The sequence below is a fragment of the Pogoniulus pusillus genome, chromosome 12, assembly GCF_015220805.1.
Source record: "Pogoniulus pusillus isolate bPogPus1 chromosome 12, bPogPus1.pri, whole genome shotgun sequence".
NCBI lineage: Eukaryota > Metazoa > Chordata > Aves > Piciformes > Lybiidae > Pogoniulus > Pogoniulus pusillus.
Genome location: NC_087275.1, coordinates 21,005,071 through 21,021,264, shown reverse-complemented (window position 1 = coordinate 21,021,264; position 16,194 = coordinate 21,005,071). Strand labels below are relative to the sequence as shown.

At 39.8% G+C, this 16,194-nt stretch overlaps 1 protein-coding gene across 1 annotated transcript in view; it reads right to left on the bottom strand.

The window, feature by feature from the left end:
- Positions 1-15,866, bottom strand: part of PKNOX1 (PBX/knotted 1 homeobox 1) — a 49,120-nt gene extending 33,254 nt beyond the window's left edge. Inside the window, exons 1-2 of the mRNA XM_064152595.1 lie at positions 15,785-15,866; positions 4,578-4,658 (exon numbers count right to left, since the gene is read on the bottom strand). The gene's annotated coding sequence lies outside the window, so the exon portion shown is untranslated. The remainder of the gene's footprint in view (positions 1-4,577; positions 4,659-15,784) is intronic.
- Positions 15,867-16,194: the final 328 nt, after the last annotated feature.

Below are 16,194 nucleotides of genomic sequence, written 5' to 3'. Positions count from 1 at the left end.
CCAGCGCCAGAACGAGAGGACACAGCCTCAGGCTGCGCCAGGGGAGATTTAGGCTGAAGGTGAGGAGAAAGTTCTTCCCTGAGAGAGTCATTGGACACTGGAATGGGCTGCCTGGGGAGGTGGTGGAGTCACCGTCCCTGGAGCTGTTCAAGGCAAGGTTGGACGTGGCACTTGGTGCCATGGTCTAGCCTTGAGCTCTGTGGTAAAGGGTTGGACTTGATGATCTGTGAGGTCTCTTCCAACCCTGATAATACTGTGATACTGTGAAACCACCAAAAAATCCACAAGCCAAATCAGTAAAACAAAAAAACCCCACCCCACAACAGAAAATGGGACTTGTTTCATTGGTAAATAGTTCATTGTGTAGTTTTATATTTAACTCAACATTTTTAAGAAGCTGAGAGTCTTTTACATTCACAAACTTCAAGCAGACTTTACCACTGCACTATTTAACTGACCCTATTACAGAAACAAGCAGAGATTTGTTTCTGTGTTTTGAAAGTCTACACCACCTCGAGTGTTAATGTAACTGAAATACTCTACAACCAATGAACCAAATGTACAAAGTGTTAAGGAATGTACAAAGTGTTAAGGAATACCCTATTAACTTATGAGTATGAACCTCACATTCTGAAATTACTTTTAGAAACCAGTCTCAAATCACGTCTGACATCAGGAATCTACCATCCAAGTCATTTAAGGCACAACTAAGAACGGAGTGGTATCGAACAACTTTTAAACAACTGGGGCATATGTGATTGTATAGTTTCTGAAGTGACCTAGGATTTCAGAGATCTCATTTGCAGAGACACCTGATATGTCAGGAAATAATTTTAATAAGCTTTATAAATTCCCTTGTGTTATGTATGTTGTTCCCTCTAAACATGAACTGGAGTTTGGTGCCCTGACGAGGTAAAAATCCTTCTGAAAGTTAGACATCCAGTAACTGAAATAAATAAAATCTTTAGCATAGCACCACAACAGAGTTTATACATCAAGTTATTGACATTTCATTTTCTTGATGAATTGGCAGCCATTGTAACTGCATTGCATAACTCATTAAGCTATTATCATTAAATACTGCCATAGAACTCAAATTTTCCTTGACACACAGGAGGAAGTGTTCATGTCAAAAAAAGAAGAAAAGGCTCAGGTCACAGAAAAGCTTACATTCAAATATTAATTCCACATCTTCTACTCTCTTCCACTTATGACAATATCAAAGAACTAAGTTTTAGAATTTTCACTGGTTTAAGGTCTGAAATAAAAACCTTTTTTACTTTGTACTGTGTTCAGTAACTACAAAATTTCCAACTATTTTCAAATCTTTCCTTCAACACTGCATACTACTACAGTGTATGACCATTTTGAAGAGCAATTGTTACCTTTCTAGATTATTTCCCCCTACAGATTATAAATCTCCAAGTAAATGTTTTATTTAGGAAACACAGGACAAATGTCAAAACTCTCTTAACATTTTCAGGCACAGAGACAGTCCTAACTCCTTAGAAGGCAGATCTGAAGCCTTACTTTGCATTAGCTTCTAGTCAAAGAGCAATTCACAAGCATTACTGCAACATCTTTTCACTCTGGAAAAGCTTTTAAGACCAAGGAAGTTCACCAAGATGACATAAGCATGACTTCCTTCAACCAGGTGATTGACTTTCAGGTGCTCAGGTGTTAGTGTTTGGAGTCTATGCTATTTTATGCACACAAAAGCATCTTGGGAACCACATATGAGCAGAACGAGCAAATCTTGATTCTGCATGTGCTTGCACAGCTGAAAAAGTTTCTATCGATAGACAACAGGTACATGTCACCTTAAGTAGCTTATGGAATACTAGCTAAAAGGTATAGTAGAGTACAGTGTTGGAATTCCTACAAATTCCATTTTTCTTAAGAATAGTCTGCAGACACTGTATTTAGAGCTTTTTCTGACAGCTTTAATGAAAGTTATTTTCTAGCTCTAGCTTGCCTGTTTTAAAAAACATCAGTATCTTTTTCTTTAAACTCCAAAAATATTACTGATTTCTCCACCAAACTAAAGGAAATAACATAAATGAACTCATTGATAGAAGCTGCATAGAAGTTGCAGGGTTTTTTTTGGTGGTTATGAGTTATATTGAAGTTAAATTAGCATTTGCCACAGTAGTAAAGTAAGCTATCTTTCGAAATACTTCAACAGGACGCATCAGCCCAGTAAGCATTTGTTTTATGTTTAAATATTTATATTCTTTCAGAAACTGGTAGCTTACAACTGGGGCAGTAGTGTCTTTATGTATTTATGGAATGAGTGGGCACATGCAAAATGTTGTTTTTCTTCCTTCTCAAAAGGCACACATTTAATGTGTCTGTGATATCCAAAGCACAGACTACTCTCAAAATAGAAGTATAACAACTGAACAGACTGACAGAGTAAGCATTATTTAATGGTTGTTTTAGAAGCTGAAGAAGTTCCTCACAAAATGCTATTTAAAAATTGGCTGTGGAAGAGAGATTTTGTTCTTGGTCAGAAATGAGGAAATAAGGGGTAAAAAAGTCACAGAAGAGGAAGAATATTGTAAGAGTTAGCAAGGATGTGAGATCATATTAATGACACAAAGGACAGCTTGGAGAGAGAGAAGCAACAAAGATAACCCATGTAAACTGGTGAAGACAATAAAGACATTGCAAGTATTTCTGGAGCATTGGACAAACCGGACCAACCCTTCCTTCCAAATTTCCATAAGGAAGAGACATTCCACATTGGGAAATCCCTCAGGCCATACAAAGGAAGAAAGAGCTGCACAGCTTTGAGCTAGATTCATAGATTTCAAGAAGGACTTTTGCCCTAATCTCTCCCAGGGGAGCAGCTGGAAAGGATTCTACAGAGCTTCCCCTCTGACTTATAATTACACTAGAAGATTAGGCAAGACAGGAACAGATGAGATTTAGTGAAGACAACTACTGCAAATCAAGAAGAACAAATTGAGCTAATCACATGCTTAAATTGAGGCAATTAACTAAGGAATTACTTCATTTCGCTAAAGAGAAATATTTCCTCATTACCCAGTAGCAGTAAGAAGCAAACTATGTTAAACTTCAAGAAAAATAACTGAAAAGGTATTTACACATTTGGCTTTTACAACCCAATTTAGAATACAGCATCCAGTTCTAGCTATCAGACATGCAGCCTGAGCAGATGTTCATTCTGCAAGCAACGATGCTAGATGAAGCTGGTATCGCTCCCAGATGTTTATCATTGCCACCCTGCCAGAGCTAATTACTTCCACAGCTCTACCACTGAGCTCACAGAACACATGAATGATTTCTGATCCTTTTTTACATGAAGTCAGCTAGGCTAGTTCAGCTCACTGTTAAAGGTGGCTATGATGTAAACCAGCTGACTTGGTCTGAAGCAGATTGCTGTGCACTCATACAACCCCTGCTCTTGGCTGACCTATTAGTGTGGTAATTTCTGACTCATGTGTGGCGATTACCAACTCACAGCAGGACCATCTTTAACCAGAACAGCTATACCAAATACTATACGGCCTAAGAACATATGACTTCTGGACAATTTAGCTTTAAAAATGTCAATTATTCTTTGTTAATAAAACCAAAAGGGAGTAAAACTACATGTTTGCATTGTACTCAAATAATTACAAGTAACAAAAACAACCAGAGGCTGAGACAATTAGCCACTCATTTCAGAATTCTGTTGCTCTCATCCTATTTATTTTGAAGGCAAAATGTGAGAAAAACTCAAGGAAATGTTTAAGAACTGGAAGCTGATGCATAAACTGCCATCAGAAACTCCATTGATATCTGTGGTGAAAGTAAACTCATACAAGCAGTGTTCTGCAGAACAGAAAGGAAAGAAATTCAAGCCTAGTATTTACTGAAAATAAGCATGAAGGTCAAACATTAGAAAGGAATCTAAATTAAGAGGGGTAATCATAATTAAAGTATGGACACTTTGTACAAGTTAAGGAGCATCTAAGAGATTAAACGTGAGATGAAACATGTACACATGTGATGACAAAAAGTGATCACTTAACATACATCACTCCTCACCTGCTCTACTTATTTCTTCACAATTGCGAGCAAAGGGACCACCCAGTAATATTAACATAAGGTGCAAGTAAACTGTTGGAGTTCAGTAATATCATTTTTAACATATACAAGCTACAACAGATGTTTATAAGAGATATAAATAGTTATGCTTCAGGGTATAAACTAACCACTAACTGTCTTAGGGTTGTGAAGAAACTATCCAAAAGAGTTGTTAACAAGTAAGTGTTCCTTCTCATTTTGCCCATACACATTCCTTTGAAGTTCTTCAGAGAGAAATGGAGGACAGACAGACTCAGCATGGCTGTTCATTCTTTTTAACTTTAGTCCTGAGTCTTGCTCTATAACATACACCCTTATATTCAAATGAAATGTCAAAAAGAAATAAGAAAAAATCAAAAGAGCAAGCCTGACATATGAAAAGCATCTAAAATTGGCTTTTCAACAAAATACATAGGTATTTGCCTCCAGGGCACACTGCTTTCTAAAGGAGACAAAACACTGACCATAAGAAAGCTGCTCACCCCTTTCCATCAGTGGATTGAAGATGACATTATCACGTTCCAGTAGTTATCCCGCTGACATATAATGTAGAGGACAGAAACCTAAAGACCAACAGAGAAATATTCAGGAGACAACAAAACAGAACAGGCTTTCTGAGGCTGAATATGATTAAAGAAAGTATTTTAGTTTATTATGTGGTTCCTTCCCCAGTTTTAAATAAACTGACAGGATTTTGCATGATTTCCAAATTCCTTTTTGCATTTGTTATACTCTCTAACACACCCATTATCCTATGCTATTATTTGAACTTTTCCTCATCTTATAATTATCAATATTCCTTTGTCTTTGTTACAGACACTTAACAGAAGGCTACACTTCAAATGAGGGCTTGCTCGCTGTTCAATCTTCCCATTTCACTCTTTGGATAAGTGTCTTGTCTGCTTAGACTAGGCAAAACACATTCCCAAAGTAAAACTACGAAATGCAAACAGGAATAATTCAGTGCTGTAAAAATCGGACACAAAACCAAGAAAAGTGAAAGTCTTTTTAAAATTCACATCTTCATAATCATGCTTTGATTTTACCATGGAATATATTCCAATGACAGCTATGACAAAGTAATCTATTACATGGTAAAACTGAAGACTATAGGGAGGGGTGCAAACCGTTGTTAGGATCATGTGTTCTGTGAAGATGGGTTCTGCTACAGGATTATTTGGCAATTTTTAAAAGCTTTCCAAAAAACATCATTTAAAATTACTTTAATTATATTTAATAGCATCTGTTTGATACATTAAAGATACCTTTAAAAGGCAGTAACAATTGTGAAAGCAAAGCAGCAAAGACTGTGAAAATGTATTTAGAAAACACAACTGTTGAAAAGCATTTTTAAAAGCCTGCAAGACTACCTTAGGGGAAGTTTCAGACATTAATGTTGCACAAAGACCATCTGAAGTTATATGATGGCTAAAACACACAGCTGAGATCTTGAATCAGATTATCTCTGTTTCGCACATAGACAAAGTTCTTGTGTTCCTAGTTTTGCTAACTGCCTATGAATTGTAATGAAAGTAACTCCAATGGTTTTCAAAGTGAGATGAACTTGGTAGTTGGATTTGAGAACCAAACTTTATCCATGCGTAGTGTAGAAGTAATGCTTTTCGGAGTAGCTAACATTAAAACAAAAAGCTAAGGGCCACTCAACATAGATGCCATCTCTGGTTCATGAAAACTAGCTCTGAAAGAGCAGGAAAGATACTCTGAAGAGTTGTGAGATATATAAACTTCATCCACTGGTTAGAGATTAAATACTGAGCTAGAAGGAACTTCACTCCAAACCAATATACCTGGTCTTGAAGTCTCATGCGACAAATGACATACTAAAACTTCCTATCACTTTCACCCAAATTATCAAAGACCTATGTCTTCAAAACATGATTTTTTTTCCTCATTTTTGCAACGTCTTCATTTTGTAAATGTATCCTCTTACTACCTTTTCTGTAACACTATTTATCTGCTATAATTCTGATTGTAATTTTTACTCAGCACTTAACTGTGCTATTTTCAAATAGAAGATTTATCACTGTTCATAGCATCTTCCAAATGTAGAACACTGACAGATAAATTTAGTTTATTCCTTGTCTCTGCTCAGACATAAACGACTATTTCTGAAAAAAATGCTCCCTTCATTCAGAAACAACTGCAGCGAGGAAGCGATTGTGGCACTGCTACCAGACCTGGCCAGTCAAAACTACTTAATGTATGAAGTAGTCCTTGCTGTAAAGCCATCAGTTGAAACTCTGGAAATAAGCCAGCTTCTATACACTGTATAAGATATCAAGAGCCTAGTGAAAGATACTGCAGAGGAAAAGGTTCGGCTGAGAAGGAGCCAGAGGACATTGCGGTCATATTTGCCTTCTTCCAAGAGACATCTGACAGCAATTATGACTACAGCCTACACTGAGACTTCTATCAGGGAGGAAAACCAGAGAGATCTGAGCTTGCATGTTATGTTCTCTCACATATCTCAGTGTGGGCAGGAAGAGTGAGGAAGTAGACCTGTTAAAGGATGGAGACAACACCAAGCCACTGTGGAGACTAAACTTGGAATTGCTACTGCCAATTTGTTTCTTCCTTTTATTCCTCTTGGAGACAAGCTATAAAGTCATGTTACCATAATAGAGAAAATACTCAACTATGAAATCAAAAGCAAGGGCAACTTGCTTCATCACTTGAAGTACATTGTGAGTAAAGTTTTTACTGCAAATAAAATAAAACATGACCTTGTTCATTCAAGCACAGAACAACTCCCTTTTCAGTCATTCTCTCACTCTGCACTTCAGCTACTAAGATACAAGACATGTGCATACATTCAAGCATACAAATAGACATTAAAATTGAGATATGTTTCTATTTTTACAGATTCAAATAACAATAGTGAAGTAATATGTACAGTATATATGACAATATGCCATCAGATTCATTCTACCTCTGCTGCAGTGGTTATCTGTCTCCATTAACCTGCCTACGAAGAGATGTTCAGTAAAATTAAGACAAACAAATCAGTGTGAAGTTAATGCATACAAGTTTATTAAAACTGTGCTCAGTAAAAATATGCTCCTCGTTCAACAGCAAGTTGTCTTCCATTTCCTCTATCTTATGTACTTATAAAGCATAGTCATTAATTAGAATATTTTACTTTTAGAAAGATGATGTTCCTGCTCAGGAATATAATACCACCCTCAAGGAGCTGCACCATACAGGTACAGCTAAGTAGTTACTACACAACAGCTACGTTTGTCAATTTTCCCTGGAAGACAGAGAAACCAACTTTCAGTTAAATGAGATTTACTTTGTTTCACTTTTTTCCTTTGTTGCTTGGTCCTGCAATAAAGTTATTTATATACAAATCATAAAATTAACCATGTTGGAAAAGACCTCCAAGATCATCCAGTCTAACCTATCCCTCAGCCCTATCCAATCAACTTGGCCACAGCGCTAAGTGCCTCATCCAGTCTTTTCTTGAACACCTCCAAGGATGGTGACTCTACCACCTCCCTGGGCAGCCCATTCCAGTGGCAAATCTTGATGATCACATTAAAAATATACATATATTATACTGTAAGAAAATTAAAAACTAATTGAAACCTACCACTGAAGTTAATCAGAAATACACTACAAGCCACTATCAACCTTTTTTTTTTTTTTTAGCCTGGAGGATTTTGAGCATATCCACCATGTAAAACTGACTTTACTCAGCAACACCTCTCCAACACTATATACTGCCTTGTTGTCCCATTAACCTTTCATAGCTTCTTGTTTTCCTATCATCCCATCTTAGAATTTAATAAACCATACTAAGTATTTCTATCACAAGCTACCTTCCAAGCATCACCACACAGAGTCAAACAGCAAACCAAACTATTTCAAGAAAAGATTTGCATTCTTTTGGTAATTATGTGTAAACTCTGCTTTCAATATTCTACAGGAACTCTGTACATTTTCCTATTTGCAGGTATCAAATAGGAAAAAAAGTCATAAAAAATATGCTAACTTACAAGTTAACATTACATATGCAGCAACTGATAAAACAGATGTTAAAGACTTGTAATACAATACAAACTTAGAGGCACAACTACAGTCAAATTAAGAGTATCTGGGTCTTGTAAAACTTCATCTCCTTAATTCTTCATGCATCCTTTTTGTTTACACCAGCATGTTTCTTGGGAAGCATGCAGAATCATGGTTCATGTGATCATCAATTTACCACAGTGCTTTCTAACAAAGAAGAGAAAGATGTGAATCCTATCCAGTCTAGTCATGCAATGTCACCTCAGTATGCTAAGTATCCTGTCTCCAGGTAGCTCTTGGCACTGCAGAAGGAAATCCCTTAGGTTGCATTTCTATGTTATGCAAAATGAAAACCTCATTCTTCTATCTATTAAAGGCATCTCAGTTTCTCCTACCCATTTCACACCGTAATTTGACTCTGTTTTATTAGCTTCACAAAGCAATAGTAAGGAATTATGGAGATTAAACAGAAATTTTGGGAAGACAAAACTTGGGGGAAACTTTAACTGCTCCAAGACTCCCAAGGGATTAGAGTATGATGGAGCAAAAACATTCCCCATCATTCCCTCTTCCGTCCCAAATATTCACATAGTAAATGAAGATTCCTTTAGTTTGATAGGGGGGTTCTGTATTCTTAACACTGCACACTGAAGGACACTTTAATGGTTCTTGCTTCTGAATCCTAGCAGACATCATGAATTGTCAACAAATATCTACTTGTTACAGGACAGAGAAGTCATTTTTTCCCCTCGGTATTTATCCAACATGCTGCCATGCTAACATTTTGGACCCAAAATTAAGAAAGTAGTGCCTTGCTGCCATTGTGATAAGAGGACTGCATTAGAAAGACTACCAAAACGCCCTTACATACCAGAGGACATGTACCAGCAATTCCACAGCTGGAACTGATTCTGGTACAACTTTCCTACTTAATAACATTTAATTACTTTTTCAAACACAATTTCAGAGAGAGAGGGAACTCCACCCTCCATATTCCCCCACATGAATAAACAATGTTTGCATATGAGCGAGACACAAGTTAGTTCCTTTGCCAATGAAACCTTTGGAATGTCCCCAAAAGCAGGGAGTGAAATCTCTTGGTTTGGTTTAATTTGCCTGGAAGAATATGGGGAAAAAGAAATGTCTCTAGAAGCAACAGGAAATCCTACTATGATCATTATTTGTATCAACAGCCAGTAAACTATGACTGAAATTAATCTTGTTTTGTGTTTATATGTTGTGGTTTCATAGAGAAGACACAGAACGGCCACCAATCTCACTATGCCTTTATTGCTGTTGAGTATGGTACAGTGTTAGCAAGCAGTTTATGCAAGTATATGTAAGTTTACCAACATTACTATAAAACACCAGAGGTTTCTAATGATTCTATGAAAGACTGAATTCCTAATGTTACTGAAGCACTGATGAAGGATGAAGTTTTAACTATTAAATGCATTTAAAATGGACTTCGGATGTTGAATGTGTAAGAAAACCCCTTCCACACTTTTTTTGGCATTTAAGCACTTCATTGAGATGAAGATGATCCAGCGTCAATTGTTCCACTTTTATGTCTTTCACAATTTCAGAAATAACCCTGTGAACAAGCCATGCATTAACTTGGACTAACTGAATAAACTAAAACAACACAAAATCTTGGTCATGCAACCCTTCATCAAATCAGGTTCCAATTGGTCAGAAACTTTCCCAGAATCTTCCCTCTTCAGATACTACTATTTGGATGAACATAAACAACTTTGTTTTGCTACTAAGTTTAGGCCTTAAAAAATGGAGTTGTTTTCTTCTCAAAATGGTGATTAAATTCCTCCTTTCTGGCTGCACGCAGTACACAACTCTCCAGTAATGAACTGGAAGCAATCAATTCAACTAGTTTTTGTGAGGAAGATGTGCCATGTTCTAGCCACTTCTGTTCCTCCTGCTAATACTCCTCATGTTCCCTTTTCTATCCATGTTCTCTCTGCTCTTCAGCCAGGTACTGCCCTTCTCCATTGTTCTTTCCACAACAATGTATGGCTTGTCCTCTTTCTCACCTTTTGCCCCCTCTTGTTCCCCCCACTTCCGATCATTTGTAGTTTTGCTAGTACCATGCTTTTCAGGTTCCAGTCCTAATGCATTCCCATCAAGCTTCAATGTCTTCCCCCCCTCTTCCCAAACACCAGCCTTCATTCCTCCACAAGATTGCCGTCTAGGCATTCTGGGGTTGGAGGTGAAGCACAGATAAAGATGGACTATTTAGGATTAAACTTACCCAACACCTACTCCTGTAGGATACACCATGCTTAACTACTTAGTCCACCAGAAGATGACTGCAGAGTCAGGTGACATGCAAGGACCAACAGACAGGAAGATATTCATGTTACACGGAATATTCAGATAATTTAGCTGAAAAATATTTGCCAAGTAACATGCATGAACCAGTTTTTCAAGAGCTTATGATTTGTTGAAGTTTCCCATGGAGCAGACACATGCTTTGTGTGAATCCTTACATTCTCTTCCCCTGCCATCTCTGCAGTGCTAAATTCCGTAAGTCTGGTGTTAATACTCTTAAATCAGCTAAGAATTCCACCTCCCTATAAATGAACACATTTCCTTTCTTTTTAAGTAATTTTCAAAACCTTGAGTCATTTTAACTTTTCACAATAATCCTGCTTGAACACATTCACTATGGCAAATTTCACTGTGACTACAAAATAAGCCACTAAAAGCAACATCTCAAAGTAAAAATAAACAAACAAACATATAATCAGGTAAACTAACTCCTAACATCATTACTATCATGGCTCAGAACACGGAAAAATGGGCTAGAACATACATAAGTGATCAGAGCCTGAGCTGGAAGCTCAATTCTTCACTTACAAAACCATACAACATAGCACATGTTTTCATCCCCATTCTCTAGACATGCTAAACATGTATAAAGTCCCATTTTCTGTTTATTAATTGTCTCCATTTCCTTTTAATATAAAAGACTTGAGCATTATTTTCAGTAATAAATGTTACAATAATCTTTTCCTTTTGTTTTGTTCACTATGCCATTAGGAAGAAAAAAGCTAAGAAGAAAGTGAAGTATAACCACATTTCCTAACTTCTTCTGTCCTCAAAACACAGGAATTCCAAAATCTCATAAACAAAATATGAACTGAAATTTAGTGACTTCCAAAAAATGGATCTTTTAGTACACCAGCAGTAAGCTATCATATTCCACATTTTTGTCTGAATCTGCTGTCAGCTGCAGATGACAGCTATAGGCCTATAGGTATAGCCAGTTAAGGCACAGTTTAGCTCACATTTTCAAAACCTTTTTTTTTTTTCCTGCCTGAGTACTTACATAGCCTTCCTGTTTAACAGCAAAAACCTCTTCTATACTCATATGTAAACGAAAAAAGTAACAACATCATGACTGGAGCTGGTACTGTATCAAAAACAAGTGTATTCATATAAAGGATGATACTCAAGTATCTGACAAGCAGACTGAAGTTCTATTTCCACTTCTCACATCTTCCTTTTTCCCCTTCACTATCATACACCATTCGATATGCCCCCATTGCCCTTTACCAAGTTTATAAAGGCATGTCAGTGCTGTTAACAACGACTGGCATTTCCAGATTCATGGTGGTGTTATTTTCTACCTCGTCCCTGATTCCATTTCATAACTTGTGTTCCACAGTAAGGCACAAAACAATTCTGGGGAACAAAGTGAAGAACCTGACAACAAATGTGAACACTCCAGCATTCAGTTACCTTGCAGAAAGCTATACTGGCCCAAGTATAATACTTTGGTAACATCTCGTACCAAGCAGGCAAAGAAAAGAACTCTATCAGCAGCACTTTCCCTTGCTCTTGGAAGAGAAGTTTTTTTTTATTGTGTACAGAATTAAGCTGTGGTAAGATAACTCTCCCACTCTAAGACTTAATATTTGTAAAGTTTATGATATATTAACAAGTGAAACTAAACCAACTAGCTACTGCAAGAGAGAATTAACATTTTTGGAATGATAGATTTCATGCAAAAAAAAAAAAATCAGTCTCACTTACACCAAAATGAAAATGTTAATCTGCTTTATTGTACACTTTTGCATGTGTGCCACTTCTGTAGAGGCTTCCAGACCACTACATAATATTCTAAAATACAATTTGGACTACATCCCTCTTTATTTGGGACATTAACAGAGCCATTAGAACAAGCAGTTCCACCATCACAGCAGTGGTGCTGTGCATCATTCACACTTGGCCATTAGTACAGGGCTTAATAACAGCAAGAGTTACTCTTTTCCAGGAAATTGAACTTCTAAACTTGCTGTGGTAGCAATCAGAATTATTGTGAGTTTATTACAGCACTGCTTTCACAGTACAGGGAAAAGTGTGAGGAAAATACAGTCAGAAAGCAAAACTCTGGAAAAGAAAGTAGAGATTCTAGAAGACATAGTCATTTTATGTGTATAGAATAAGTGTGTGTTTCTTTCATTCTCAACTGCTTTCTGTTGCACTAATAGAATACTGCAAGGACTCAGTTTTAAAACGTCATTTTTACACTCAAAAATAATTTAAATCTTTAAAACTGCATCTTGACTAAGAAAGAGTACAAATCAAGGTGCAAGTTGCTTAATGTTAGACTAACATTTCACATTCCACAATGAAATTTCCAAACACAAACAAATCCCCAACCAACAATAACAAGACACATAAAGTTCCAATTCCCAGTTTTTCTATTAGCACATAGAAACAAAATGAATTACAGTCCAGCAAAGCATGTTAACTACACAATAGCAGGACCCTCTTCATATATGAGACAGGTATTAGTACTCAATTATGTAGAGAAGGATACAGACACAAGTTAAAAGCATGCTCCAGAATTGCTCGGAGATCCATGAGAATAAACTCTACAGCCTTCAAAGTCTGGGTGCAGTGCAATAGGATCTACACCGCCTATCTTTACCCTGTGAATGAAGTAAATGGAGCTATGCCTTTCACCATTAACTCAATCTTAAAAAAACAGTGAAACCTACAGTGAAGTTTTCTGTTAATGCTTCATAAAGTGACAAGAAAATCATAACTAGAAAATATGCAAAACGTTAACAGTTGACATTTAAAAAAATACACTTCATAAAATAAACTCAAGGCAGAATATAGATTATAAATAATCAGTTACTTATTCTGGATATTTTTAAAAACTCTGCGTACTAAGAAGTGTGAAACTGCTTCTTCAGACTCAGTAAATGAAATTTTTCAAGTTTTTCCCTCAAGTTTTTGAAAAATACGATTATTATCTGTTCCTACACACAGAAAAAAATCTAATTCTGCAATTTTGTTTCACAGAGCTATTTCAAAAATGCATTGAAAATGCTTCTGCTGTTGCTTAACACTCTAGCAATGACACAGGTCTGGAAATACCTAGGAAAGACTTCTTAGAAAATCACAACAGTTTGTTTCCTGGTTCAGTACAATCCATAAAACTTGTACGTACAGCTAACATGAACTAACCAGAATTCTAAATCCTTAAACAAGACTTCAGTGCTTACCCAGCTGCTGAAGTTGTATCATTAACTACAGATATAACTAAAGGGATATATCTCCACAGTACAGGCAGGCTGTAAAGAGTTTATATTCCATAGAGGAAAGAGAACAACCTGTAAGTGTATTTATAGTATAGAGAATAGTGAGGAGCATAAATTTCTTAAGCTATAGTTTTAAGTTACAATTTCCCTAATCAATCTACACTGGTGAAAATGTATGAATGATAGAATAAAGTTATGAATGGTATTATGAATTAACTGTATGTGCATGTCTTTGTAAAGACTGAGTGAAACCTAGCTTTTTAAACAAATATATGACACACTTTGCATACATTAAAAATGATCCTGCTATCCTCCAAAGGATGCTGTCTGAAATGTTTTCCAACATCGACAAATCAAACATATTGTCCATGCTCCCTATTCCTGAGGTCTGTTTAATGGAATACACACTATTCCAAATAGGGGCAGAGACCAAAACAATAAATGTTGCCCGGATAGCGCATGTGTGAAAAACAAACCAACCCCCTCAAAGCAAACAAACAAAATCATTGTATGGCATAAAAAATAATTTCTAAGGATATAATACCTGATCCAGAGTCTCCTTTGCCCTCCCAAAACCCATTAGTCATTTACTCAGATGTGGCTGATAAAAAGGGGTCACAAACTGCAGCAGGAGTTTAGAAAAATGTGAGTATTGTGACTATGTCTCTAACACTACATTATGCATTCCCATATAGGACAATAGAAAATATTTAATAAGTAAAGCAAGAAGATAACGATAAGAATCACATAGATGTGTCTGCTACTTGTATTGCTGATGAACCTGGGCCATACGGCTGGTGTGGGAACGAGGGAAAGCTATCGACTGCTCCACAGAGACCCGGGACATGTGGCTAATTGAGGCAGTATTTCATGATAAAACCAGCACTTGATTTATTATTGTTTACACACATCATAAGCAGGGCCTCTGGGCAATGTCAAGTTTCGGGTCCTAATTGCGGCTATGTAAACACTCAAGAAGCCTCGGTGTAGGTGTCAAGAAGCCTCTATTCGTAACTGAGCCAAGAGACAATGAGGTCACATTAAAAAAGAGAGAAACCACCTCACGCCAGAACAGCGCATACTACCCCAAGGGCCTGCCGCTAACTGAATCCGCTTTCCATGAACAAGAGACGGGGGGGGGGGCGGCGGCAGGAGGGCAGCGACGCACAGCCCAAGGCGTGCCAGCTCCCGCTCTCCCAGAGGCCAGGCCGGGTTCTCTCGGACCGCTCCGGCACCGAAGCAGCACCAAGGACAGGATCTGGGGGTCACCATCTCGTTCCCGCCGGCACCCACGGCGCCGACACAGGGCCCGAAAGCAGTCGCTGCGACCAACTGCTGTCTGCACTCCCTCCTCCTCCCCCCACAATCCCTGCCGCACCCGGCCGGGCCGGGGCAGGTGCGGAGGACAGGCAGCTGCCGCGGCGGTTTGATCCCCGCCACAGGGCGAGAGCTGCACGTCCTGGGCTGGGTACATGGCACGGCAACAAGAGAAGGCGGGAGGCAGACCCCAGAGAACCCCTGCCCGCCCCCCAGCCCCGCCAAGGAATGCCTGCCAACACGGCGCTGGCCCTTTAAATATCACGTTGCCTCCACCCCTCCCGTCGCCCCCTCTCCCTCCTCCTCGCGGCCGCCGCCGCCGCCGCCGCCGCTGCCGCTGCGCTCCTCCCGCGCGGCGCCGAACCGCGGCCGGCGCTCCCCTCTCGCCCCGTCTCGTCTCCCCTCCCCGTGCGCGCGCGCACGCGGCGCCTGCGCGCCCCCACTGGCGCGCGCTCCCGCCAGACAACGGTTACACGGCGACCGTTCCAGAATCTTCCTCGCTCTTCCCCCCACCCTCCCTTCCCCTCCCCGCCACCGCCCCTAACCCCCCTCTGGGCGAGCTGCGGAGTGCGGGTGCCCCCTCCCCGCTGTTCCGCGTTCTCGCCCCCCTGCCTCTGCCCTAGCTCCTTCCCCAACCACTACCCCCCCCACCCCGCCTTCCTCCCCGGTCTGGTGGTGCGCCTAGGCCCGGCCGCCGGCGGCGGCGGGCGCGCCGTGATGGATGGCTGGCTGGCTGGCTGGGAGCGGGTTTGAGTGACAGCGCTTACCTGGGTGCCAATCTTCGTCACACTGACAAGCGGCTGCAGCAATCGGGACCCGCACCGCCGCGACACGCGTCACCGCGCACACACGCACTCGACCAATCGCCGGCCGCGCCACTCGAGACGACACCACGCCGCGCATCACGCCTCATCAATATTCACGATGCGGGGCGGAGCGTGCGCCGGCGTAGGGAGGCGGTGCGCGGTAGCCCCGCCCTGCCGCTGTGGCGACGGGGGCGGGGACACCGTGCCCCGCCCCCGTACACTAGCGCCTCCGGGCTCGCGCTAATGAATATGGATGTCGGGGCGGGGAAGCCCAAGCCGAGCCCGGTCACGCCCCCTCCCCGGGGTCGGAGGCGGGGGAGTTTAAACCACCTCTCGGGTCGGGGGAGAGGGAGATACCAAGTAGAGGAGGG